General features: G+C 46.1%; 1 pseudogene; it reads right to left on the bottom strand.

The window, feature by feature from the left end:
* Positions 1-754: 754 nt before the first annotated feature.
* Positions 755-26,512, bottom strand: LOC121577423 (annotated as a pseudogene).
* Positions 26,513-27,251: the final 739 nt, after the last annotated feature.

Here is a 27,251-nt window from a genome sequence, read left to right as displayed (position 1 = left end):
GGTGGGGCTGAAATGTTAAGCCTACATTAAGTGTGGTTTTCCCTTTAGCCTCTTTACAACAGAATAAAAGTTAAAACAATACCTCGGAAACAAATCAGAAACTATGCCACATACTGACCATGCCTTACCATTATGACAAACATACTACATTTTTCTATCGACAAAATATGAACATATAAAATGTTAACCCTGATGTCCATTGTTAAAATACACGCAATCCTTCTTCCACGTTAGCGATGAGGAGATGTGTCTGTGATATGAAGAAGTCCAAATAAAACGAAAGAAGATATTATGATAGAATCTCCGTCCTCTTATCCACCCTCTCTGTCCACCCTCCTGCCAGCCAAACCCTGAGTCTTTACTACTACCAATCACAGCAAAGATGGTTCCTCCTATTAAATCAATCAGGGACTGTGGAGAACAAAAGGACAAACTGATGAGCTCCCGACCAATTTCCTTTCTTTAACAGTGCTTTGGTGTAGCTGACTAGAGGTGAATGCCATTATTAATACTGGTGCCTGCTACTGCCGTTATATTTTATTAACTTGGATGAAGAGAGAGAGAGAGAGAGATGGGGGAGGAAGAGGGAGAAAAGAGAGGAGCAGAGATAGGAGTTTCTCTTCTGAAGACACCACTGCACTGCATTGTGGCCTGCCCTGGCTAGTCATCCAGAACCAAAATGACTCCCACTTCTCCTTCAGTCGCCTACTGCAATGGTGAACCAATGTGTGGAACCGATCTACTTGAGTTGGTTTTAGGGGCCTTGGTCCTCTTCCCCCTCTGAGGGGCTGGGGTTGGGGCTGCAGCTGCTCTGACCTGCCTGGTCGCTCTCCTCCTCTCCAAAGCCAACCACCTGACAGAGGGAGTGGAGTTACAGTAAGCTCTGGAGGAGGAGTTACAGTTAGCTCTGGAGGAGGAGTTACAGTAAGCTATGGAGGAGGAGTTACAGTAAGCTCTGGAGGAGGAGTTACAGTTAGCTCTGGAGGAGGAGTTACAGTTAGCTCTGGAGGAGGAGTTACAGTAAGCTATGGAGGAGGATTTACAGTTAGCTCTGGAGGAGGATTTACAGTTAGCTCTGGAGGAGGATTTACAGTTAGCTCTGGAGGAGGAGTTACAGTAAGCTATGGAGGAGGAGTTACAGTTAGCTCTGGAGGAGGATTTACAGTTAGCTCTGGAGGAGGAGTTACAGTTAGCTCTGGAGGAGGAGTTACAGTAAGCTATGGAGGAGGATTTACAGTTAGCTCTGGAGGAGGATTTACAGTTAGCTCTGGAGGAGGAGTTACAGTTAGCTCTGGAGGAGGAGTTACAGTTAGCTCTGGAGGAGGAGTTACAGTTAGCTCTGGAGGAGGAGTTACAGTTAGCTCTGGAGGAGGAGTTACAGTTAGCTCTGGAGGAGGAGTTACAGTAAGCTCTGGAGGAGCTGAGAGGGGGATAACACTTAATGTGCTCCCTTGCATGCGCACACACACATACACACATTGGACTGCAGAGCTGGCAGACTTACATGCAAGCTGAGTTTCTTGCTGGTGGCGTCCCTGTGCTCCATGAACCAGGACAACCAGGATAAGTCAATGCATGAATTAACCTCCTTACCCTTTCTCTCCCCCAGATGCTTCAGCCCCACCCTCCTTCACCTAGTGCCGGTGCCAGTGAGCTGAAGCAGCCATGGCATGTAAATGATGGAGGGGCTGTGCCCCCAGTATCCCTCATGTCCGCTGTGCCCCCCAGGACCTCCACTCTGAAAGCCCTGAGCCGCCGTACCCCCGGACTGATGCAGACCCAGAGTGCCCCATAGAGTGCCCCATACGGTACAGTAAACACACACAGCGTACGCGCACACAAACACACACACCGGTGTACAGTAGCACACCTTCAGGAGGGAAGGACACCCCTGATGTCGACATTATGACGGAGAGTTGAAAAATGTATGCACTCACTAACTGTAAGTCGCTCTGGATAAGAGCGTCTGCTAAAATGACTAAAAATGTAAATGAGTTCGAGTAAACTGTGCGGCTGTGACCGGGTTACCTCTCTGTTGAGGCGGTCGAAGATGTACTGCTGGCTGACCACCTCAAACCAGTTGCGGTCCACCTCCTCGCCCAGGTGTGTGTCCTCACACTCTTTGAGCTTGATGAGAGCGGTCACCTGGGTCTTGAAGGCCTCGTCCATGAGGTTGGTCATCTTCTCTCCGAAGCTCACGAGGAACTCCTCGATCTTGGTCTCCACGTAGTCTGTGCTGGGAGAGAGAGAGAGCAGGACACTGGGAGCGTCAGACTACCTCTCATTTATATTTTTTAAAAGATGGCATCTCCCAAAACGACAGCAACAAGAGTTGTTTTGATGCATAGGTGCTCTTATTTATATAAATCTTGCTCTTGTGATAACGTTCTAAGGCTTAAATTGGCAGCATATTGTACTGCTACCATCTAATACAACTCTACTATCAACTATGCGACTATCTGACCTGAATATGATGCTACCATCCTTCTCCTCTGAACTGCCCCTAACAAACACGTCATCATCTGTCACTGACCTTGACACACAACTACCAGCTGGGTTTCCATATACAGTGGGGAAATAAAGTATTTAGTCAGCCACCAATTGTGCAAGTTCTCCCACTTAAAAAGATGAGAGAGGCCTCTAAATTTCATCATAGGTACACGTCAACTATGACAGACAAATTGAGCTTTTTTTTCCCAGAAAATCACATTGTAGGATTTTTAATGAATTTATTTGCAAATTATGGTGGAAAATAAGTATGTGGTCACCTACAAACAAGAAAGATTTCTGGCTCTCACAGACCTGTAACTTCTTCTTTAAGAGGCTCCTCTGTCCTCCACTCGTTACCTGTATTAATGGCACCTGTTTGAACTTGTTATCAGTATAAAAGACACCTGTCCACAACCTCAAACAGTCACACTCCAAACTCCACTATGGCCAAGACACAAAGAGCTGTCAAAGGACACCAGAAACAAAATTGTAGACCTGCACCAGGCTGGGAAGACTGAATCTGCAATAGGTAAGCAGCTTGGTTTGAAGAAATCAATTGTGGGAGCAATTATTAGGAAATGGAAGACATACAAGACCACTAATAATCTCCCTCGATGTGGGGGCTCCACGCAAGATCTCACCCCGTGGGGTCAAAATTATCACAAGAACGGTGAGCAAAAATCCCAGAACCACACGGGGGGGACCTAGTGAATGACCTGCAGAGAGCTGGGACCAAAGTAACAAAGCCTACCATCAGTAACACACTATGCCGCCAGGGACTCAAATCCTGCAGTGGAAGACGTGTCCCCCTGCTTAAGCCAGTACATGTCCAGGCCCGTCTGAAGTTTGCTAGAGTGCATTTGGATGATCCAGAAGAGGACTGGGAGAATGTCATATGGTCAGATGAAACCAAAATAGAACTTTTTGGTAAAAACTCAACTCGTCGTGTTTGGAGGACATAGAATGCTGAGTTGCATCCAAAGAACACCATACCTACTGTGAAGCATGGGGGTGGAAACATCATGCTTTGGGGCTGTTTTTCTGCAAAGGGACCAGGACGACTGATCCGTGTAAAGGAAAGAATGAATGGGGCCATGTATCGTGAGATTTTGAGTGAAAACCTCCTTCCATCAGCAAGGGCATTGAAGATGAAACGTGGCTTGGTCTTTCAGCCTGACAATGATCCCAAACACACCGCCCGTGCAACGAAGGAGTGGCTTCGTAAGAAGCATTTCAAGGTCCTGGAGTGAACTAGCCAGTCTCCAGATCTCAACCCCATAGAAAATCTTTGGAGGGAGTTGAAAGTCTGTGTTGCCCAGCGACAGCCCAAAAACATCACTGCTCTAGAGGAGATCTGCATGGAGGAATGGGCCAAAATACCAGCAACAGTGTGTGAAAACCTTGTGAAGACTTACAGAAAACGTTTGACCTGTGTCTATGCCAACAAAGGGTATATAACAAAGTATTGAGAAACTTTTGTTATTGACCAAATACTTATTTTCCACCATAATTTGCAAATAAATTCATTAAAAATTCTACAATGTGATTTTCTGGATTTTTTTTTCTCATTTTGTCTGTCATAGTTTACGTGTACCTATGATGAAAATGACAGGCCTCTCTCATATTTTTAAGTGGGAGAACTTGCACAATTGGTGGCTGACTAAATATTTTTTTTCCCCACTGTACATGCTGAATATTCAACTATATCACACGTGTTACTTTATAGCAATAACATTTGAGTCATTTGAATATGACACAAGTCTAGTGTATGAGATGTACAGTGCTAATGGCAAAAGTGAACTGGTGACTCACTTGAACTTAGTGGCCTCCGTTTCCACGGTGATGGAGAAGCCCAGGATCCCGGAAGTGTTTCTGCAGGTGGGGTACACCTGATAGCTGATGGGTACAAGGTCAGAGGTAAAAAAATCAGCCAACAAGGCTCGGTTAGGTAGTGAAAATTAGCTTCTACTCTAGGTGGGGATGGGGTGTCTGTAAGAGGAATTGTTTTATTTGAACAAGTAGTAGTTATGAACTAGTAAGTGCTATAGTGGTATTTTAGTGGTATATAGCTGTTATAGTGGTATACAGTGGGGAAAAAAAGTATTTAGTCAGCCACCAATTGTGCAAGTTCTCCCACTTAAAAAGATGAGAGAGGCCTGTAATTTTCATCATAGGTACACGTCAACAATGACAGACAAATTGAGAAAAGAAAATCCAGAAAATCACATTGTAGGATTTTTTATGAATTTCTTTGCAAATTATGGTGGAAAATAAGTATTTGGTCACCTACAAACAAGCAAGATTTCTGGCTCTCACAGACCTGTAACTTCTTCTTTAAGAGGCTCCTCTGTCCTCCACTCGTTACCTGTATTAATGGCACCTGTTTGAACTTGTTATCAGTATAAAAGACACCTGTCCACAACCTCAAACAGTCACACTCCAAACTCCACTGTGGCCAAGACCAAAGAGCTGTCAAAGGACACCAGAAACAAAATTGTAGACCTGCACCAGGCTGGGAAGACTGAATCTGCAATAGGTAAGCAGCTTGGATTGAAGAAATCAACTCTGGGAGCAATTATTAGGAAATGGAAGACATACAAGACCACTGATAATCTCCCTCGATCTGGGGCTCCACGCAAGATCTCAACCCGTGGGGTCAAAATGATCACAAGAATGGTGAGCAAAAATCCCAGAACCACACGGGGGGACCTAGTGAATGACCTGCAGAGAGCTGGGACCAAAGTAACAAAGCCTACCATCAGTAACACACTACGCCGCCAGGGACTCAAATCCTGCAGTGCCAGACGTGTCCCCCTGCTTAAGCCAGTACATGTCCAGGCCTGTCTGAAGTTTGCTAGAGTGCATTTGGATGATCCAGAAGAGGATTGGGAGAATGTCATATGGTCAGATGAAACCAAAATATAACTTTTTGGTAAAAACTCAACTCGTCGTGTTTGGAGGACAAAGAATGCTGAGTTGCATCCAAAGAACACCATACCTACTGTGAAGCATGGTGGTGGAAACATCATGCTTTGGGGCTGTTTTTTCTGCAAAGGGACCAGGACGACTGATCCGTGTAAAGGAAAGAATGAATGGGGCCATGTATCGTGAGATTTTGAGTGAAAACCTCCTTCCATCAACAAGGGCATTGAAGATGAAACGTGGCTGGGTCTTTCAGCATGACAATGATCCCAAACACACCGCCCGGGCAACGAAGGAGTGGCTTCGTAAGAAGCATTTCAAGGTCCTGGAGTGGCCTAGCCAGTCTCCAGATCTCAACCCCATAGAAAATCTTTGGAGGGAGTTGAAAGTCTGTGTTGCCCAGCGACAGCCCCAAAACATCACTGCTCTAGAGGATATCTGCATGGAGGAATGGGCCAAAATACCAGCAACAGTGTGTGAAAACCTTGTGAAGACTTACAGAAAACGTTTGACCTGTGTCATTGCCAACAAAGGGTATATAACAAAGTATTGAGAAACTTTTGTTATTGACCAAATACTTATTTTCCACCATAATTTGCAAATAAATTCATTAAAAATCCTACAATGTGATTTTCTGGATTTTTTTTTCTCATTTTGTCTGTCATAGTTGACGTGTACCTATGATGAAAATTACAGGCCTCTCTCATCTTTTTAAGTGGGAGAACTTGCACAATTGGTGGCTGACTAAATACTTTTTTTCCCCACTGTAAAAGATAGCTTTTTCACATTTTCAGAGTTATGGAGAGATAAAAAAACAACTAACCCAAGAGTCTCCTTTGTCCTGAGGAAGTCAAAGCAAGGTTCCTCCATGTGCATCTGTGGACATAGCAGCAAATATACTTCATTACCCATAACACCACTCACCGACTCAGGTTTTCCAGTCAAGCCTTGTTCGCAACAACGCTCACCACCAATAACTCCATCAGCGTGTGTTCTCTCAGGTTCTTCAAGCCTGATTGGAGAAGGACAGGAAGAGGCAGGTTATTTTTCGACATAAAAATACTAACCATAATACACCTAACTAACGTTGAGCGAATGTTGTGTGAATGTTGGGTACCTGGTAGTAGACAGTAACTTCCGAGTTGGCGTCTCCTTTGTTGAGGGACTTTACTTTGCAGAGGTGAGGCTTCTGAGGAAGCTCCACCACTCTGAAGAGCACAGGGACCTCCACGGAGAGACGCTTGAACTGCAGCTTGCTGTAGAGTGTAGAAGATGATTGCCACAAGTCTCAATCCTTGCAAGTACTGCGTTTGTTGAATTAACCTTCAGTCCTTGCAAGTACTGCGTTTGTTGAATTAACCTTCAATCCTTGCAAGTACTGTGTTTGTTGAAGTAATAACTTCATTTGGAGAGTGCTTTTCGTGCGTTGTAATCAAAACACTGTTTTTAATGGTGCCGAAAACAAATAGAAGTTCTTTGAGAGAGTGTTAAGAAAGAGAGAAGACAGAGAATTGGGCAAGCAGAACGAGAGCGAGGATACTTACTTAATAAAATACTGTAGAAACTCAATTGACTCCTGTTGGACAAAGAACAGTTACAAAATGCCTATTAGCATAATTAGCATATCTTAGGTTTAGCTAGTCTGGCTGATAACTGTTGGAGTTTTAAATCAAAACGAGAGGTCTCAACCCCGCAGGAAGAAAACATTTTTTTCGAGAGAGAATCCATCAATCAATCAATGTGTCCATTATTGAAAAGAGCAGAATATGTCATTATAACATAATCTTTTCCAGACCAGTGGGGCACAGCTCCTCTCGCTGTGTCACATGGTCTCTGTGTCAACCCTTAGCAGCAGGACAGTAATTTATTAATTCACATCACCAATTTGATTAGGACAATAATCAACATCCTAGAAAGATTGCAATGCAAGAGTGCCAGAGTTAGCGCTAAACAGCTATTTTAGAGAAAAAAAACATGCCTCAGGTCGTTGGTGTCATGAGCCCTCTCACTCCACCGGGTTACCACCTTAATGTGTTTCCACTATCTTCCACTCTGCTCATCTCTCTCTCTCTACTCAGCCTAACGAGCTCCACCTGTCCCTGCTCTGCTCGGCTCTAATTACTCTGCCAGCTGCGCTGCATTACCCACTAACCTCTCCCAGTATTTAAAGTCCCGTCTCTCAGCTCTCCTTTGTCAGATCGTCTGCAAAGCTCACACCCGGAACCTGTGTGCTCGCGCTTCTGGCTCACCCTTGTTTTGTGACCCCGGACCTGCCTGATTCTTGGATACTCTTCTGCCCCAGGAAAACCAGACCTGCTTTCTGCCATTACGACTCCTGACTACTCTTCGACCCCGGTAACTCTGACCAGCCTTCTGCCTTGCTACAACGTATTTGGATTTCCCTTGAACTGTACTTCTGCCTTGTTTCATCCGCCCCGTTGTGTCTGTGTTTCCTCCCCCCAGGACTTCTGGACCACCAACCACCGGGCGTCATCGGACGCACCGCTGCCACTGGGGGGCACAGACCCAGCACATTGGACGGGATAACCCCTGGAGCCTTCACTCACTCCCTACTTCCCTTCTCCCTTAAGTTTTAATAAACTTTCTGGTGTGACGCAATTGTGGTCCTCTTGTCGTCTGTCTGAACCGTGACAGTACGATCTGACCATCATGGACTCAGCGCACACTTCCCCCGACATGGAAACCGAAGAACCTGAGCAACCCACCGCCATGCTACGCCTGGAACACACTGAGAGAGAGCTAGGCCGCATGAGCGGCGACATCACCTCTCTGCTTCAGGTCGGCCACCAACAGCATCAGCAGTTCCAGCAGCACCAGCAGCAGTCCCAGCAGCAGCAACAACAACTCGCCAGGATCATTCAACTCCTCACCAACCTTACCCCAGCCAGTCTGCCCACCAGCCCTGCCTCCGAGTCACCTGCCCCGGTCATTTCAGCCGCTGCCCCGAACCCGAGATTGGAAACCCCGAGCGGTTCAACGGCGATTCTACCCAGGTCCGGCCATTCCTGACTAGCTGCCGACTTCAGTTCTCCTTGCAGCCAAGGACCTTCGCCACGGAGGGGGCTAGGGTCGGGTATGCCATCACTCACCTGACGGGCCGAGCTCGACTCTGGGGAACAGCAGAGTTCGAACGTCAAACCCCCGCATGTGCAACCTTCGACCTGTTTGCTGAGGAGATGCTGAAGGTGTTTGACCTGGATTCACCAACCGCAGAGGCGTCTCGTGAACTGTTCAGTATTCGACAAGGCAGACGTACAGTCGCAGACCATTCCATCGACTTCCGAACCCTGGCAAGACGAAGTTCTTGGAACACACCATCGTTGGTGGACGCGTTCTTCCATAGCTTGGCTGACTATATCAAGGACGAGTGGGTCTCCCATGAACTGCCTTCCACTCTTGATGAAGCCATCGCACTGACTGTCCGGATCGACAGAAGGAGACAGACCCGTCGTCGTGAGAGGGGGCGCCAAGGTCCACCAACTACCGGCATTCGGAGAGATCCGACTGGGCTCCTGTCAGCTACTGCCACTCACCCAAGTCAGCTTGATCAGTCTGAGCCTATGGAGATTGGGCGAGCCTCTCTCACTCCTGCAGAGCGCCAGCGCCGCTTCACCTCAAACCTCTGCCTCTATTGTGGAGGTGATGGACATCGTGTGGTAACCTGCCCTTTAAAAGCCGAAGCTCACCGGGCATAGGGGGAGTCCAGTTGAGCTCAATGACCATCCAGTCCTCCGACCGCAAACCCTTGCTGCAAGTTCACCTCCGCCTCTCTGACTCTACTCACACCCTGGCTGCTCTGGTGGATTCTGGCGCCGAAGCCAACATAATGGACATCAAGCTGGCACGCCAACTGGGACTGGAGAACCTCCGTTTGACACCTCCTATTCCTGCCCGGGCACTGGACGGACACTTACTCGGATCGGTCACTCATGTCACGGCCCCGGTCTTGATGGGTCTGTCCGGAAACCATCAAGAAACTATCCAGTTTCACCTGCTCCCCTCTCCAGGCCAACCCCTCATCCTGGGTTACCCATGGCTCCGCCGGCACAACCCTCAGCTCGACTGGGTGACCGGGGTGATCAGGGAGTGGGGAGAGGACTGCCACCGAACCTGCCTGCTTGCTGCCGCACTACCCCCTCGGCCAGTACCTACTAACTCCGCCCCTGACCTCTCCCATGTCCCAGAATGCTACCATGGTCTCAGAGAAGTGTTTAACAAAGCAAGAGCCACATCTCTGCCCCCCTCACCGACCGCACGACTGTGCCATCGACCTCCTCCCTGGAACAGCCCCTCCAAGGGGCCGTCTTTATTCGTTGTCTGCTCCTGAAAGAAGGTCCATGGAGGACTACATCAATGACTCTCTGTCCACAGGATTGATCCGTTCATCTTCATCTCCGGCTGGTGCTGGCTTCTTCTTTGTGGGGAAGAGGGACGGATCTCTTCGCCCCTGCATCGACTACAGGGGACTCAACGACATCACAGTGAAAAACCGTTACCCTCTCCCTCTGCTCACCTCTGCTTTTGAGTTGCTCCAGGGAGCCACTGTTTTTACCAAGTTGGATCTCAGAAACGCTTACCACCTAGTGCGGATCCGGGAGGGAGATGAATGGAAGACCGTCATTCTCACCATAGTTGACCGATTCAGCAAGATGGCACACTTCATTCCCCTCCCCAAGCTCCCAACCGCCAAGGAGACCGCCCAGGTGGTCCTGGAACACGTCTTCCGGATCCACGGACTGCCAAAGGATGTAGTTTCTGACCGTGGTCCACAATTCTCCTCCGCTTTTTGGAAGGAGTTCTGTCACCTGCTGGGAGCCACAGTCAGTCTGACTTCCGGATTCCATCCCCAATCCAATGGGCAGTCAGAGCGGGCAAATCAGGAGCTCGAGAAGGCACTGCGATGCATGACTTCACGCAACCCCCCACTCCTGGTCGCAGCAATTGACATGGGTGGAGTACGCACACAATTCTCTGACCTGCTCTGCCATCGGTATGTCCCCTTTCCAATGTGTTTATGGATACCAGCCTCCTCTATTTGCCAGTCAGGAAGGGGAGGTTACTTGCCCATCTGCACTTGCGTTTGCCCGTCGATGTCGCCGCACCTGGTCACAGGCCCGAGCCACACTTCTCAGATCCGTTGCCAGCTACACTACCGGGGCCAACCGTCGGAGAATCCCTGCTCCCACCTACCATGTTGGTCAAAGGGTGTGGTTGTCGTCAAGGAACCTGCCACTCAGGGTGGAGTCGCAGAAGTTGGCACCTCGGTTCATTGGCCCATTCCCTATCATAAGAGTGATTAGCCCAACTGCTGTCCGGCTCCAACTGCCTAATTCCATGAGGGTGCACCCCACTTTCCATGTGTCTAAGATTAAGCCCATTCATGAGAGTCCGCTGGTCCCTGCTGCGCCTTGTCCTCCTCCTCCACGGCTCGCCGATGGTGGTCTGGTTTACACCGTCCGCCGCCTGCTTCGGTCCAGACGGAGGGGTAGGGGTCTCCAGTACCTCACTGACTGGGAGGGCTGTGGACCTGAGGAAAGGACCTGGGTGCCAGCTAGTCGGATTGTGGATAGGACTCTCATCACCGCCTTCCACCAACGGCATCCTGATCAACCTGCAATCCGTAGGGGGCCGCCCCAGAGGGATCCCTAACCGTCCTGCCCGCTCGGCTTCCTGTCCTGTGCCTGATCCTGTCTCGGGACCTGTCCCATCTCCCGACCACGGCCCTCCGGCTTCCTCCGAGGATGAGGGCGTTCGCTCGGACCGTTCGGAGGAGTTCTAGCCCTCCTCCGGCTCCCCTCCTCCCGCCCGGCGTGGTGTTGCTCTTGGGACTTCTGGGGCCGTCCCTTGGGGGGGGTTCTGTCATGAGCCCTCTCACTCCACCGGGTTACCACCTTAATGTGTTTCCACTATCTTCCACTCTGCTCATCTCTCTCTCTCTACTCAGCCTAACGAGCTCCACCTGTCCCTGCTCTGCTCGGCTCTAATTACTCTGCCAGCTGCGCTGCATTACCCACTAACCTCTCCCAGTATTTAAAGTCCCGTCTCTCAGCTCTCCTTTGTCAGATCGTCTGCAAAGCTCACACCCGAACCTGTGTGCTCGCGCTTCTGGCTCACCCTTGTTTTGTGACCCCGGACCTGCCTGATTCTTGGATACTCTTCTGCCCCAGGAAAACCAGACCTGCTTTCTGCCATTACGACTCCTGACTACTCTTCGACCCCGGTAACTCTGACCAGCCTTCTGCCTTGCTACAACGTATTTGGATTTCCCTTGAACTGTACTTCTGCCTTGTTTCATCCGCCCCGTTGTGTCTGTGTTTCCTCCCCCCCCAGGACTTCTGGACCACCAACCACCGGCGTCATCGGACGCACCGCTGCCACTGGGGGGGGGCACAGACCCAGCACATTGGACGGGATAACCCCTGGAGCCTTCACTCACTCCCTACTTCCCTTCTCCCTTAAGTTTTAATAAACTTTCTGGTGTGACGCAATTGTGGTCCTCTTGTCGTCTGTCTGAACCGTGACAGTTGGATGTGTGTGTGTGTGCGCGTGCACATCTGAGACGGTGTGTGTGCGTGTCTGTTTTTATAAAAGCGGCTCACTGTGCTAGTGAAGTTGCCCTGCACCAGCCCCTCGGTGTACAGCTGGGCTTTGAGGCCGCTGACAAAGGTCATGAGGTCATCCACGGTGAGGCTTGGTACTTCTGGATGACCGACCAGCGACAGTGCTCCAGGATCAACAGATGCACGTCCCTGAGAGAGAGAGATTGTGTGGAAGAGAGAAGAAGAGAGAAGGAGATTGGCAGAGAGGTAGGAGCGAGGGGGAAGATCCATTCAAATCATTTATCATTGTTACTGTTTAACAACACTTTACAACTCTGACTCACATTCTGAAAGAGAGAGAGAGATAGGAGAGAGAGAGAATACTTTTTTTTGTATACTTTTGGGTGAAAGGTCTGATTGATGTTAGAGTTGGCAGCATAGTATGTCACAGCTTGCCACAAGCTAAGGGAGGAAAATTAAAATGTACAACTTTCTCCATGAATTATATATAAGTACAAGTCAATTTCTATTTTTTTGTTGAATTAGATTGTGAACGTTGACCATTATAACATTAGGAATACCTGCTCTTTCCATGACATAGACTGACCAGGTGAATCCAGGTGAAAGCTATGATCCCTTTTTGATGTCACCTGTTAATCCACTTCAAATCAGTGTAGATGAAGGGGAGGAGACGGGTTAAAGAAGGATTTTTAAGCCTTGAGACAATTGAGACATGTATTGTGTATGTGTGCCATTCAGAGGGTGAATGGGCAAGACAAAAGATTTAAGTGCCTTTGAACAGGGTATGGTAGTAGGTGCCAGGTGCACCGGTTTGAGTGTGGCAAGAACTGAAACGCTGCTGGGTTTTTCACGCTCAACAGTTTCCCATGTGTATCAAGAATGGTCCACCACACAAAGGACATCCAGCCAACTTGACACAACTGAGGGAAGCATTGGAGTCAACATGGGCCAGCATCCCTGTGGAATGCTTTCGACACCTTATAGAGTCGGTCCCTGATTAGAGGGGAACAATGAAAACATGGAGTGGAACTGGCATCGAGGTCCAGAGTTGAGTTTGAGGGCTACAGAGGGTTGAGCAGTCAGGTGTGTTGAATTTAGGCAATCACTGAACTGATCAATTAGCTCAGTTGGTCGGGTGTGTAGTGCCTAGTTGGAACAAAATCCTGCGGTACCTGCAGCACTCCAGGAACAGGGTTGGCTACCCCTGCTGTAGCCTATAGAGGGTTTAGCAGTCACAGTGTCAGAAATCAGACTCACTTCCCCAGCCTCTCTGGCTTGATGAGGATGTTGAAGTAGGTCTTCTTCAGCTGCTCTGCGAACATGGTGAACACGCCGGGCTCAGCCGTGAAGTCTGCCAGGCGGTCCACCATCAGGTTCAACAGTAACTAGCACAGGGACAGAGGCAGGGAGGTTGAGTTGGCAGGAGGTCAGCTTTAGGGCTGGCTGAAGCTAGGGTACATTTGTTGAGTACAGAATGGGTTTATAGATTGGGGTTGTATGAATAGGCAGAATGAGTATGAGTGCAGGAGAGCTGTAGGTGTGTGTGTGTGTACATTCTGTGCGTCTATTAGGGTTGGGAATTGCCAGGGACGTTACGATACGATATTATCATGATACTTAAGTGCAGATACAACATGTATTGTAAGTCCAATTTGTAAGTCGCTCTGGATAAGAGCGTCTGCTAAATTACCTAAATGTAAATGTAAATATTGTGATTCGATACTGTGATTTTATTGCGATTCGATGTTCCAAACATATTGCTCACCATATGTCTACTGCAGAGAGACTAGAGAGAGCATGAGAAAATTATTTTTGATCAGTCATGGAAATAAAGTGCTGAAAACATATTGGCTCAATATATAAAAAGAAGATGGAGAACAAGCTATAGGATGAAAAAATACCAGCCATTTTGGGTGCAGGTGCAGCTGACTAGCGCTAGCTTACGCTACCTAGCATTTTTTTAAACAAATCGATACTTGGAGTCAAAGTATCGATATAATATCATCCAAAATAATATCGCAATATGTAACTTTATAGATTTCTTCCCCCCATCACTAACATCTATGTGTGTGTTCATACTGAGTGGCTCTGTATGTATTGTGCATGTGTGAGACTCACAGGCAGCTTGTGGTTGAAGCCCTTGACCCTGATGACCAGGCCATGTTCCCCGGCGATCAGTTTGTACTCTAGCTGGGCCACGTCAGCCTCGTAGGCCGGCTCTGCCTGGTTGTGGGCCAGGATGTTCACAAAGATGTCAAACAGCACCAGGCTACAGGGCCACAATACATACACATTTAGAGTGACTGAAAGAAAATATGTCAACATCCACAACCAATAGGTAAGGGTTTTGTATTCAAATAAAATACTAACTTCTCTGGAGATTTCTGAATCATCGGGGAGATGAGGTTAAAACGGACATAAGCTAGAAGAAGAAACATTTGGGAAAGTATTAAATAAATTAAACAGGATATCATTTGAAATGTGTCAGCCTAGTAGCTACTAACATTTGTCTTACACATATTTAAAAAGAGTAAATCCCAGGTGTCACTGCAATTCCCTTAGGTTATATACACTACCTAAGTAGCGGTTATACACTACCTAAGTAGCGGTTATACACTACCTAAGTAGCGGTTATAAACTTCCTAAGTAGCGGTTATATACTACCTAAGTAGCGGTTATAAACTACCTAAGTAGCGGTTATATACTACCTAAGTAGCGGTTATATACTACCTAAGTAGCGGTTATATACTACCTAAGTAGCGGTTATATACTACCTAAGTAGAAGTTATATACTACCTAAGTAGCGGTTATACACTACCTAAGTAGCGGTTATACACTACCTAAGTAGTGGTTATACACTACCTAAGTAGCGGTTATAAACTACCTAAGTAGCGGTTATATACTACCTAAGTAGCGGTTATACACTACCTAAGTAGCGGTTATATACTACCTAAGTAGCGGTTATATACTACCTAAGTAGCGGTTATATACTACCTAAGTAGCGGTTATATACTACCTAAGTAGCGGTTATACACTACCTAAGTAGCGGTTATACACTACCTAAGTAGCGGTTATAAACTACCTAAGTAGCGGTTATATACTACCTAAGTAGCGGTTATATACTACCTAAGTAGCGGTTATACACTACCTAAGTAGCGGATATAAACTACCTAAGTAGCGGTTATATACTACCTAAGTAGAGGTTATATACTACCTAAGTAGAGGTTATAAACTACCTAAGTAGCGGTTATATACTACCTAAGTAGCGGTTATATACTACCTAAGTAGCGGTTATTTACTACCTAAGTAGCGGTTATATACTACCTAAGTAGCGGTTATACACTACCTAAGTAGCGGTTATACACTACCTAAGTAGCGGTTATAAACTACCTAAGTAGCGGTTATATACTACCTAAGTAGCGGTTATATACTACCTAAGTAGCGGTTATACACTACCTAAGTAGCGGTTATACACTACCTAAGTAGCGGTTATACACTACCTAAGTAGCGGTTATATACTACATAAGTAGCGGTTATATACTACCTAAGTAGCGGTTATATACTACCTAAGTAGCGGTTATATACTACCTAAGTAGCGGTTATACACTACCTAAGTAGCGGTTATACACTACCTAAGAAGCGGTTATATACTACCTAAGTAGCGGTTATACACTACCTAAGTAGCGGTTATACACTACATAAGTAGCGATTATATACTACCTAAGTAGCGGTTATATACTACCTAAGAAGCGGTTATATACTACCTAAGTAGTGGTTATATACTACCTAAGTAGTGGTTATATACTACCTAAGTAGTGGTTATATACTACCTAAGTAGTGGTTATATACTACCTAAGTAGCGGTTATATACTACCTAAGTAGTGGTTATATACTACCTAAGTAGCGGTTATATACTACCTAAGTAGCGGTTATATACTACCTAAGAAGCCCAAGCTAACAAGAGTCATTACCAGGTAAGTTAACAAAAAACACATACAACCACACCTTTAGGTATCTTGAACTTATTGTCCTTCTTGAACCAGAGACAGCCTCTCTCGTTGTTCACTATCCGCACCGAGACTTCTGTGTCAGGACAGTCCGACGGTTTCAGGGTGAAATCCGTTGCTATGGAAACAAGAAACGGGATAGGAATATGAATATGGCAAAGCATGTATAACAATATCAATAGACCAAAAAGTGAATGTTGTAGAGTGGATGTGATTGGTACACAACAATGTCCATCATCTGTACTGACCAATGAACTTGTTCTCAGCGGGCAAGTGGAGGTCGGGGTTGAGGTCAAAGTCTCTGGCCCAGCGCTGTGCCCACTCCTCAGGGAGGTCTGCCAGGACAGAACAGGACACTCAGGTTACATCCCAAAGCACCCTATTTCCTATACAATGCACAGCTTTTGATCAGGGCCCATAGGGCTCCGTCACAGACAGACAGACAGGCCGAACACACCACATTAACGTCACACACACCATCATGTCAGGAAATGGGCTGTGAATATACAGCCACACTGAGTATGTGGAGTGATCTATGGATTGAACATATTCTGGAACAAGATATTGATAACAATGACTGTGGGCCTAATTTCAGTCAATCCCTGTAACTGGGTTTCAAGGATAAATTTACAAAAAAACTAGGGCAGCACTTTCTTTTACAGTATATACATGACCATGTATTTACATGAAAATGACATGGCAAATGGTAATTACAGAATAAGATACTTTTAAAAAATCAATCCAACGTCCTTCTGAAGGTGGCTGAATATAATCTCCAACACAGCCCTGCTCTTACCCTCTGTGCTGTAGTTCTCCTCGAGGGAACAGTGGCCCTCAGGCTCTGGGGACAGCAGAAGCAGGTTGGCCCTCTCTGGGGTGAGCAGGGCCACGGTCGAGGCGGTCACCTGTAGAGGACACACACACATGAAGTATACAGTTGCGTGCATTACAGTTGCAGTACAGGCTTTAGAAGTTGCTATTGTTCTGCCAATACTGTGGTGCAACCAAACTTTTTAGGGCTGGAGCTGGTCTCCAGTCAGGAAGTCCTCTTTGGGGAAGAGCTGCATGTTCTCACAGATGTTCTCCACATACTCTATGGGGTCGGTCTGTGGCAGGATGATAGGACAGGGGTTCAGAGATACAGAACCATATTAGGGCAGAACCATATTAGGACAGAATCCTAAACTAAAAAACCTCAAGCACACAACTTATGACAGTGTTATGTCATGGTAGTGACGTCATGGTAACGACAGTCTAAAGTCAGCTTTGTGACGGAGGGACTAAGGGAAGTGAAACTGTACCTGCTCCTGGTAGTGGAACTCATTGGCTTCATCTTCTGGATTTCTTCATAGATCCTCTGCTGTGGACCCACAGTCTGCAGCATCTTCATGTACTGGAACACTAGATGAACCACCTGTAGAGGGAAACAGCTGCATGGTTAAAACTAGACTGTGTCTGTGTGTGTGTGTTAGACTCTTCGCACATGAGCATGTGTGTGTGTGTGAGTCTTCTCACATGAACATGTGTGTGATTGTGTGTGTGTGTGTGTGTGTGTGTGTGTGTGTGTGTGTGAGAGTCTTCTCATATGAGCGTGTGTGTGTGTGTTTGCACCAGCTGACCTGATAGAAGTTCTGGAAGCCTTCGTCAGTGACGCTCAGATATGGAGAAAATGGAGTAGGTGGTGTTCTGGTCAAAGCCCATCTCACTGTTCCCTCCAAACAGAGCCAAGGCCTAGCACTTCTCCCGGAGCAGGGATAGGATGCTGCCGGTGCCTTCGTGGCCAATCAACCAAGAGATGTAGTGCAAGGGCTTCACCCTACATGGAGACACCAAGACAAACAAAGACGGTATCCAATGCTATTCATAACGATGGAGACATAAAACAGCAATCTTAGCTCAAATGGTCTTTGAAACAAGTACAAAAGGTTCAGAATATTAGAAGGTACAAAAGGCTCACCTGTCCAGCTTGTCCTGAGGGGGTAACGTCCAGGTGGTGGTGAGAGCATGCACCTTCCTCACAGGAACAACTGTAACACACACACACACAATTGAAATTGAGGAATTGGTACATCGAGTTAGTACAGGTTGATATGATGACACGTATAAATGTTCATTTAAAGCCTGTGTACCTCTGGACAGCTTGTTGAAGGCTGGTGTGTCGAATGGGTCCTGGAGGTCAGAGAAGTCAGGTCTTGGTAGAGCACTGGAAACAAAACGTGAAAATACACAGAATGTTTTATTTGACAGTGTTTTGAGTGAGTACGTGTGTGTGCGTGTGGCCGTGTGTGCTTACTTGTTGGGCACCTTGCTGAAGATCTCTCTAACCCATTCCTCCAGTGTGTTCAGTGTCTCTGATAGCCAGACAAGAGCAGTTGAGTCCAGTTAATTTCAGTAGACTGATCCTCACTCATTTTGGTAGACTGACTAAAATCCTCACTCATTTTTGTAGACTGACTACAATCGTCATTCATTTCAATAGACTGACTACAATCCTCATTCATTTCAATAGACTGACTACAATCCTCATTCATTTCAGTAAAGGAGACGGGATCCTTTGTGTTTGGCCGGTTGGCCAGCTACCTTTGGACTGCACTGTGAGGGTTATGTAGTGGGCAGAGTAGTATATTTTCCAGAAGTCTCACAGACGCTGGTAGGTGTTGATCTGCTTCTCTCTGGGCTCGTGCTTCAGAGTCTGAGCATTTCCTGGAGGAGACCAAGGACATGACATATCCGTTATTACAACTTTTATGAATGCTTTCACACCGTCATTACACAGTTATTTAAGTTATTAAACGTTTATACACCGTTCTTCAGCATTATTAAACATGCTGAGATCGACACTACCATCCATAGCTATGTAATACATGCTCAGTGTGTGCATATTTAAAGCTAGACATCACTTGACGATCTTAGGGACATTTACAAGCAGGACAGTCCAAATGAAAAAGACAGTCCACATGAAAATACATACAACTATTTGTTTTACCAGCAGGATAACTAGAATTAGAATGTTTGTCAAACAATGGAAGCCTATGGTACCAGGGTAGCACATTCAAACCCCTACCAGACTAGTACTCTATGGGTGCGTCCCAATAATATCTCCCTTTTCATGAAGTGTATACTTGTTCACTACTTCCCACAAATCTTAAAACATTGGATTGGTGGAGTCATGGGCTAGGAAAGTGAAGTGAAAAAGTGCAGACTTTGGGAGGAAGAAGATATCATTGGGACATAGCTGTGTGTATCTGTGTATCCTCACCACAGCAGAACTTGCCCATGGGGTGCTTGGGCTTGGCCAGGCTTCCGAACAGCATCTCCTTGCGGTGGGAGTCTGACGGCCGAGCCAGTTGGTACTCTGCACATCAAAGGGAGAGGCATTGACAATCCAGAGAGAGAGAGACCGGAGAGAGCGAGACTACAGAGAGAGTCCAGACAGAGAGAGAGAGACGAGAGAGTCCAGACCGAGACCAGAGAGAGAGACCAGAGAGAGAGAGAGAGAGAGAGACCGGAGAGAGAGAGAGAGAGAGAGAGAGAGAGAGAGAGAGAGAGAGAGAGAGAGAGAGACCGGAGAGAGAGCGAGACTAGAGAGAGAGAGAGAGAGAGAGAGCGAGAGAGACTAGAGAGTCCAGACCGAGACCAGAGAGAGAGACCAGAGAGAGAGAGAGAGAGAGAGAGAGCGAGAGAGACTAGAGAGTCCAGACCGAGACCAGAGAGAGAGACCAGAGAGAGAGAGAGAGAGAGAGTGAGAGAGAGAGTTAGAGAGAGAGACCAGAGAGAGAGAGAGACCGGAGAGAGAGAGAGAGAGAGAGAGAGAGAGAGACTAGAGAGAGAGCGAGAGAGAGAGCGAGAGAGACTAGAGAGTCCAGACCGAGACCAGAGAGAGAGACCAGAGAGAGAGAGAGAGAGAGAGTGAGAGAGAGAGTTAGAGAGAGAGACCAGAGAGAGAGAGAGACCGGAGAGAGAGAGAGAGACTAGAGAGAGAGCGAGACTAGAGAGAGAGAGAGAGACTAGAGAGAGAGCGACTAGAGAGAGATGAGAGACTAGAGAGAGAGACTAGAGAGAGTCCAGACAGAGAGAGAGAGACCGGAGAGAGAGAGACCGGCAAGAGAGAGACTAGAGAGAGAGACCAGAGAGAGAGACACTGGAGAAAGAGAGAGAGACTAGAGAGAGAGAGACTAGCGAGAGAGAGAGACTAGAGAGAGTGAGACTAGCGAGAGAGAAGAGAGAGAAAGATGAGAGAGAAAGAAAAAACAGAGAGAACATGGGAGATGGGGAGGGTCTCAGTTGTTTACAGGGGTCTCTTTTCATCTCGTGTCCATCATTCATGCTGACCAACTGCTTGAAACCATACGGATCAGACGAAGGAGAAAGGGGGAGGAGACCTCTAGACTATTGAGACAAGGCTGGTAGTTTCCTCCTACTACTAGTGCTACTCCCTGACTCACCACGGTCCACTGCCTCCACCTCTCTGTCAATGGCGTCCTCGATCGTCAGGGGGCAGATGAAGAACTGGGCCCATCTGGGAATTGGAGAGATCATCCAATGACGAACTGCACACCTGGGATCTTATTCATTTGGCAACAAATTAAGGAAAATGGTCTGAAACGGGGAGGTATATACCTGGTTTTACTTTTTCGTTGCAAAGCGTTTTGAAACGAATTAAGTTACATTTAGGACCACTTTTGAGGCATGAAAACATGCAACAAAATGTTGGTTTCGGGCTGAACTGTCCATTTAGGGAAGCTTGGCTCACCTGTCGAGTGCCGCGCGGAAATACTTCCTCTGGACGTCAAATTGGAAGATGGTCCTCTCGCAGTCGGTGGAGGCGTTGTCGCTGCCGCCGTGCTTCTTTAGGAAGGCATCGAAGCCTTTCTCAGCAGGGTACTTCTCACTGCCCATGAACACCACTGAAAAAGAGAGAACGAGAGAGAGAGAAGAGAGTCAAGAGATTTTAGGGAAGACCAGGTAGAGAAATGGAGAGAAAGACAGGCACACAGACAAACATCTAAATTATAGGTAGTGTTCCAATGTAGTGTTAGATTATAGGTAGTGTTCCAATGTAGTGTTAGTTTATAGGTAGTGTTCCAATGTAGTGTTAGATTATAGGTAGTGTTCCAATGTAGTGTTAGTTTATAGGTAGTGTTCCAATGTAGTGTTAGTTTATAGGTAGTGTTCCAATGTAGTGTTAGATTATAGGTAGTGTTCCAATGTAGTGTTAGATTATAGGTAGTGTTCCAATGTAGTGTTAGATTATAGGTAGTGTTCCAATGTAGTGTTAGATTATAGGTAGTGTTCCAATGTAGTGTTAGTTTATAGGTAGTGTTCCAATGTAGTGTTAGATTATAGGTAGTGTTCCAATGTAGTGTTAGATTATAGGTAGTGTTCCAATGTAGTGTTAGATTATAGGTAGTGTTCCAATGTAGTGTTAGATTATAGGTAGTGTTCCAATGTAGTGTTAGATTATAGGTAGTGTTCCAATGTAGTGTTAGATTATAGGTAGTGTTCCAATGTAGTGTTAGTTTATAGGTAGTGTTCCAATGTAGTGTTAGATTATAGGTAGTGTTCCAATGTAGTGTTAGTTTATAGGTAGTGTTCCAATGTAGTGTTAGATTATAGGTAGTGTTCCAATGTAGTGTTAGATTATAGGTAGTGTTCCAATGTAGTGTTAGTTTATAGGTAGTGTTCCAATGTAGTGTTAGATTATAGGTAGTGTTCCAATGTAGTGTTAGATTATAGGTAGTGTTCCAATGTAGTGTTAGTTTATAGGTAGTGTTCCAATGTAGTGTTAGATTGAGAAAGTATTCTGTGGCGCTACAGTACAGAAGTACTCACTGTCCTCCTGGAAGGTCCTCTGGGTCACTGAAGCTCCCCACATTGATACAGAGAGCAGCTGCAGACTGGGAGACACAGGAGGGATGAGGAAAACACACACACACACAAGGATGCATGCCCCCCGTCTCCCGCCCTTTCACTTAATAAATTCCATCAGTCCCCACTCTTTAGAACACTTTCCATAGAGCAGTGGTCACCAATCGGTCGATCGACTGGTCGATCTTCAAGGCATTCCTTGTCGATCACCAAACATTTCTGGAGAAAAGCCAACGATATAGGCCTGCTCCTTTTATATATTATTGGTGTTGCGCTGTTGGCGGTAGGTGCACTTGATTCAGCAGCCCTGTTGGTGGTAGGTGCACTTGATTCAGCAGCCCTGTTGGCGGTAGGTGCACTTGATTCAGAAGCCCTGTTGCCGGTATGTGCACTTGATTCAGAAGCCCTGTTGCCGGTAGGTGCACTTGATTCAGAAGCCCTGCGCACCGGGCAGGCAAAGTGTTCCCATATTGAACCATTTAATTTGTCTGAAAAGACAAACTGCCTGCCCGGCGGACTGGGAGATCTGGGGCTAAATCGAGTTTGCCTACTGCGCTGGCCAATCGGATAGCTCAATTCACCGTTCCTTCAGCTTCCACAACCCAGGATACAGCAAAGTTTGATACTAGCCTACGTGAGATTTAATAACTTTTAAAACCATGACCAGAGACGGACTGTCAAAGAATACAGCAAAGAGCTGCTGTTTTTATGAGTGAGTTCATGTCTATGTTTTTATTTATTATTATTCGCAGCTTGTCATGTCTCTTAATATCTAGGAATATTTAACTTTCTCTGGTCATAAGAACAACATGAATTTGTTCAGATGCGGTGCGACTCGAGTTTCACCATCAGGTGGAAGACAGTGTCCCCTCTCTCTGGTCACTGGAGGAAAGGAAGGAGAGAGCAGGGACCGTGAGAGGTGGACCCTCTGTTACTCTCCCTCTGCTGAGACTAATGCTGTGTTCAAAACAACTGGGAACTCGGAAATCTCCAACTTCCGACTTCAGTGCGTTCAAGACAACTGGGAACTGAAAAAAACGAGATCCGACTGGGAAAAATCATTTTGAACGGTCATCAAACTCGGAATTCCAAGTCGGAAACTCAGACATCTTTCTAGAGTTCTGACTTTCAGACCTGAAGATCACTGTGTAATGATTTGACCTTGGCTTGCATAGCACCCTTGTGGCTATGCTCTCTCTTTGAGCTGTTGGGTCATTCATCTGTGAAAGCATTAGCCTAGTATCGTACCATAGTATTGTACCACAGCGACACCAACCTGTTTCTCTGAGCTCCCTTTGTTCGGTTTCTCTTCTCCTCAAAGTCACTGTCGTGCTCCTCTTCCTCAACCTCGTCCTCCTCCTCTGTGCCCTCCCCTCTTCTTCCGCTTCCTCTCCACCTCCTGACGCTGATGCCCCCTCCTCTTCCTCCCTACAGGCGTCCTTGCCGTCTGACCCACTAAAGTCTGAGATGAGAAGAACGCTCAGGCCATTGGTCAGCTCGATATACCTGCAGAGCGAGCAAAATGTATGAAAATATGATAAGCCAGTTCTACTTCAGTGAAACTGAAAACACCACAACCTGGGATGGACAGAGAAATTCGCAATCACTCAGATGATGCCATGATTTACTGGTTTACACAGTTATGCAGCTATATATTTGAATTTATAAATGTTATTAATTTCAAGTTGATCTTAGACCGTACCTGTACTTCTTGGGATCGCTGGGTGACTTGTTGATCTGGAGGTCTCCCTGGTCTTCCTCTCCTCCATCCTCTCCGTCCCCCGCGGCCAGGTCCCTGGGCTCGGCTTGAGGTGGCGGCGGTTCACAATGGTCCAGTGCAGACACCTGCCCAGGGCCGCCTGCTGCAGAACTATTCGCTTTATTCGTCTGAGGCATTCTCTCAGGGGGGCCTGCAGGTTTCGCACTGAAATTACACAACAGCAAACCCTCAGAGAGCACAGCATACTGTCAAGAATGTGTGAAATTTAGCAAGCATTCCAAATCAACCCTTAGCTCCTGCCCCGCACCCACTCCTGTAAATCTGAAAGGATCTGATAGGTGGGGGGGGGGGGCAATCCAGCCCGCGATACATTTTTAAATGTTTTAAATATTATTATATTTGAGTTACGATTTTGGGGCAAAAATGACTGATTCCATGATATTTAAACAACCTCCAATAGATGGCGGTGTAGACTGGCAGCGCGCTCTGGATTTGGGCCTACAGTCAGATTCAGAATGCGCTCAGTCATCATAGACACTTCATTGCTTGACGACTTTTGACGTGAAAAATGAGTGCTGCGAAAATGAGGAAAGTGGACTCTGAATATCGTGTGTTTAAAGAAGAATGGACAGCAAAATAATGTTTTACTAATATTGGACATAAGGCGGTATGTCTGATATGCCAAGAAAGTGTTGCCGTTTTTAAGGAATATAATCTCGATCGTCATGCTAAAAGTGTGTTAAAGCTGGAAAATTTTATCAAAGTGGTTGTTAAACTTGTAAACTTTATACGGGCAAGGGGGCTTAACCATCTTCAGTTCAGTCAGCTGCTCAATGACACAGAGGCAGAGCACCAGGACTTGTTGTACCATTCAAATGTGCGCTGGCTAAGCCTGGGGACAGTATTTCGCCGTGTGTGGGAACTGAGAGGGGAGATAGGTATGTTCCTTGATAAGGTTGGTAAAGCCGACGACTTCTCCGAGTTGAAAGACACAGACTGGCTGGGCAACTTTGCTTTCGGTGTGGACATATTGGGGCATCTGAATGATCTAAATGTGAAACTGCAGGGAAATTGTGTTTTTGTTCATTAACTGTATTCCAACGTGAAAGCATTCAAGGCCAAAATTATGTTGTTCTCCAGACAAATGAGCAGCCGGTCTCTAGCTCATTTTCCGACACCGGCAACACTGAACGCGCCCACATCGCAGTGCCGCACTGAGACATACAGTAGCCCTTTGATCGACCTGCATGCTGAGCTGGAGTTTGTATCATGCCCCCTGTCTTTCGACAGTGAGAAAGCCCCACCAGACACACACTTGGAGCTCATCGACATCCAATGTGACAGTGCTTTGAAGGAGAAGTACAAAATAGCAACAATAGACCAATTCTATGGCTCACTGAAAGAAACATGGTCAATGGTCCTCTGTAGCTCAGCTGGTAGAGCACGGCGCTTGTAACGCCAAGGTAGTGGGTTCGATCCCCGGGACCACCCATACACAAAAAATGTTTTATGCACGCATGACTGTAAGTCGCTTTGGATAAAAGCGTCTGCTAAATGGCATATTATTTATTTATTTATTTATAAACAACGTTTCCAAACATTAAAAAGCACGCCCAAAGGATGCTTGTTTTATTTCGGGTCCACATATGTTTGTGCACAAACGTTGTCAGTCATGTATTACAACAAATCCCGTCACAGGTCAAATTTAACAAATGACCACTTGTCAGCTGTTCTGAGAATCTCTACATCAAAGATGACACCAGACTTTGATGCCCTTGCCAAGAGAGGTGACCAGACCCATTTTTCACATTAAGACTTGAACAACCGTGACTGGGGTAGGCAAGGATTATGCTTTTTCATGCTGATGGTTATGCAGTGAGAGTTATCCAGCAATGCACTTGGATACAGGTAGTAACTAATCAGTCAGATTTGGGCCGAGGTGATTGTTTAACGGTAAATATGGCTCACAATGGAGATGAATTGTTCCTTAATATGCTTTCAAAAACAGACCATTCCAAATGAAACGGATGCTCTTACCGTATGTTTCACTCACATTTTAGAATCGTTTTTTTTTTATACATCTGCTGTTACATTTTGCATGTCATATAATATATATTTATTTTTAAGTTTGCATATTGTGACTGTAAGTTTGATTGTACTTTACAAGGGTAGAGATGCAGGATATGTGTGTGTTTGACTGTGTCTGTGATGTTATAAATTATATCAATTTTGTGAGAAATGTGTTCACAAAAAACAAGGGTAGAGATGGTACAAGGGTAGAATTGTTCTGCAAGCATATGTACACCTACAGTACACTAGTAGTTGCGTGTCAATGTGAAATGAATAAAGGCTTCACATGTTTTGTCAAGCATATAGTATGTGGCCCTTGACTTGGTTTCAAAAACGAAATGTGGCCCTTGAGCCAAAAGGTTTGCCCACCCCTGAGCTAGCTAGTATCATACTCTGACATGATTAAATGAAACAACTAGCTAACACATTATTCCAGTGTCACGTATACACAAAATGGGTATTATCAATAGCCAGTGTGTTACTTTCTAGCTACTGTATATCACTATCAGTTCAGGTCATCATCAGTCAAAACACAAAGTTGCATGCAGCAGGCGCCATCATTTACGGCTTTTAGTAATCACAACCGATTATTGAATAGCAGCCAACGTCGCATTCAGAATACAAAACTGCTCAGTGAGGAACATGTAACACAATTTCATTAATAAACATCAAATATTGGCTATTATTGTACAGAATTTGTACATTTAGCAAGCTACTCACCTTTTTTCTAAATGATGAAAGCTAGCTGTAGTCTCGACAACCCAGCTATCACACTAGACAATTTTGTGCAAGACGCGATATGATTCGCTAGAACATTTACATTTTACATTTTAGTCATTTAGCAGACGCTCTTATCCAGAGCGACTTACAGTTAGTTATTTTTTCACATTATTTTTTTTACACCCCCTGTGGGAATCGAACCCACAACCTTGGCGTTGCAAACGCCATGCTCTACCAACTGAGCTACATCCCTGCCGGTCATTCCCTCCCCTACCTTGGACGACGCTGGGCCAATTGTGCGCCGCCCCATGGGTCTCCCGGTCGCGACCGGCTATGACAGAGCCTGGATTCGAACCAGGATCTCTAGTGGCACAGCTAGCACTGCTATGCAGTACCTTAGCAACGGAGTATCAGATTGTTTCAAATAGTTTTTTTTTTCACGACAAAACTAGATTAACGCCAAAGATGTTTATAACTAACCCTAGATATACCACAGCCTGTCGTTTCCAATGGGTGCAGAATCATAGTGAGCGGAACAAGCAAGGAGGTGGGCAGAGCCAAGGTCTAGGCATGTATTTGCATATTTCCGTTAGGGAACGCCTACTCTGTGAAGCGCGTGTGTGCAGTAACTCAATTCTCCCTTGCACTCCTTCTAAATAACGCTATTTTTTTAAAACTTTGGCAAAGGGTAAAGTTTACAAAACGTACTCCACTCTGTTCGTAACATATTCTAGTTTTGGAAACCGAAAACTGTATTGAAATCAAATGTTTAATCTATGAGAAAATTAGCAGAATGTCAGCCAAACTCCATCTTGCTCCATTTTCTACCACTGCCGGCCACTGGGCTTCCTCTTATTACCATATTTGGTAGTG

The sequence above is a fragment of the Coregonus clupeaformis genome, chromosome 11, assembly GCF_020615455.1.
Source record: "Coregonus clupeaformis isolate EN_2021a chromosome 11, ASM2061545v1, whole genome shotgun sequence".
Taxonomy (NCBI): Eukaryota; Metazoa; Chordata; class Actinopteri; order Salmoniformes; family Salmonidae; genus Coregonus; species Coregonus clupeaformis.
Note: the sequence above shows the minus strand (reverse complement) of the source record. Positions and strands in the feature narration are given on the sequence as shown.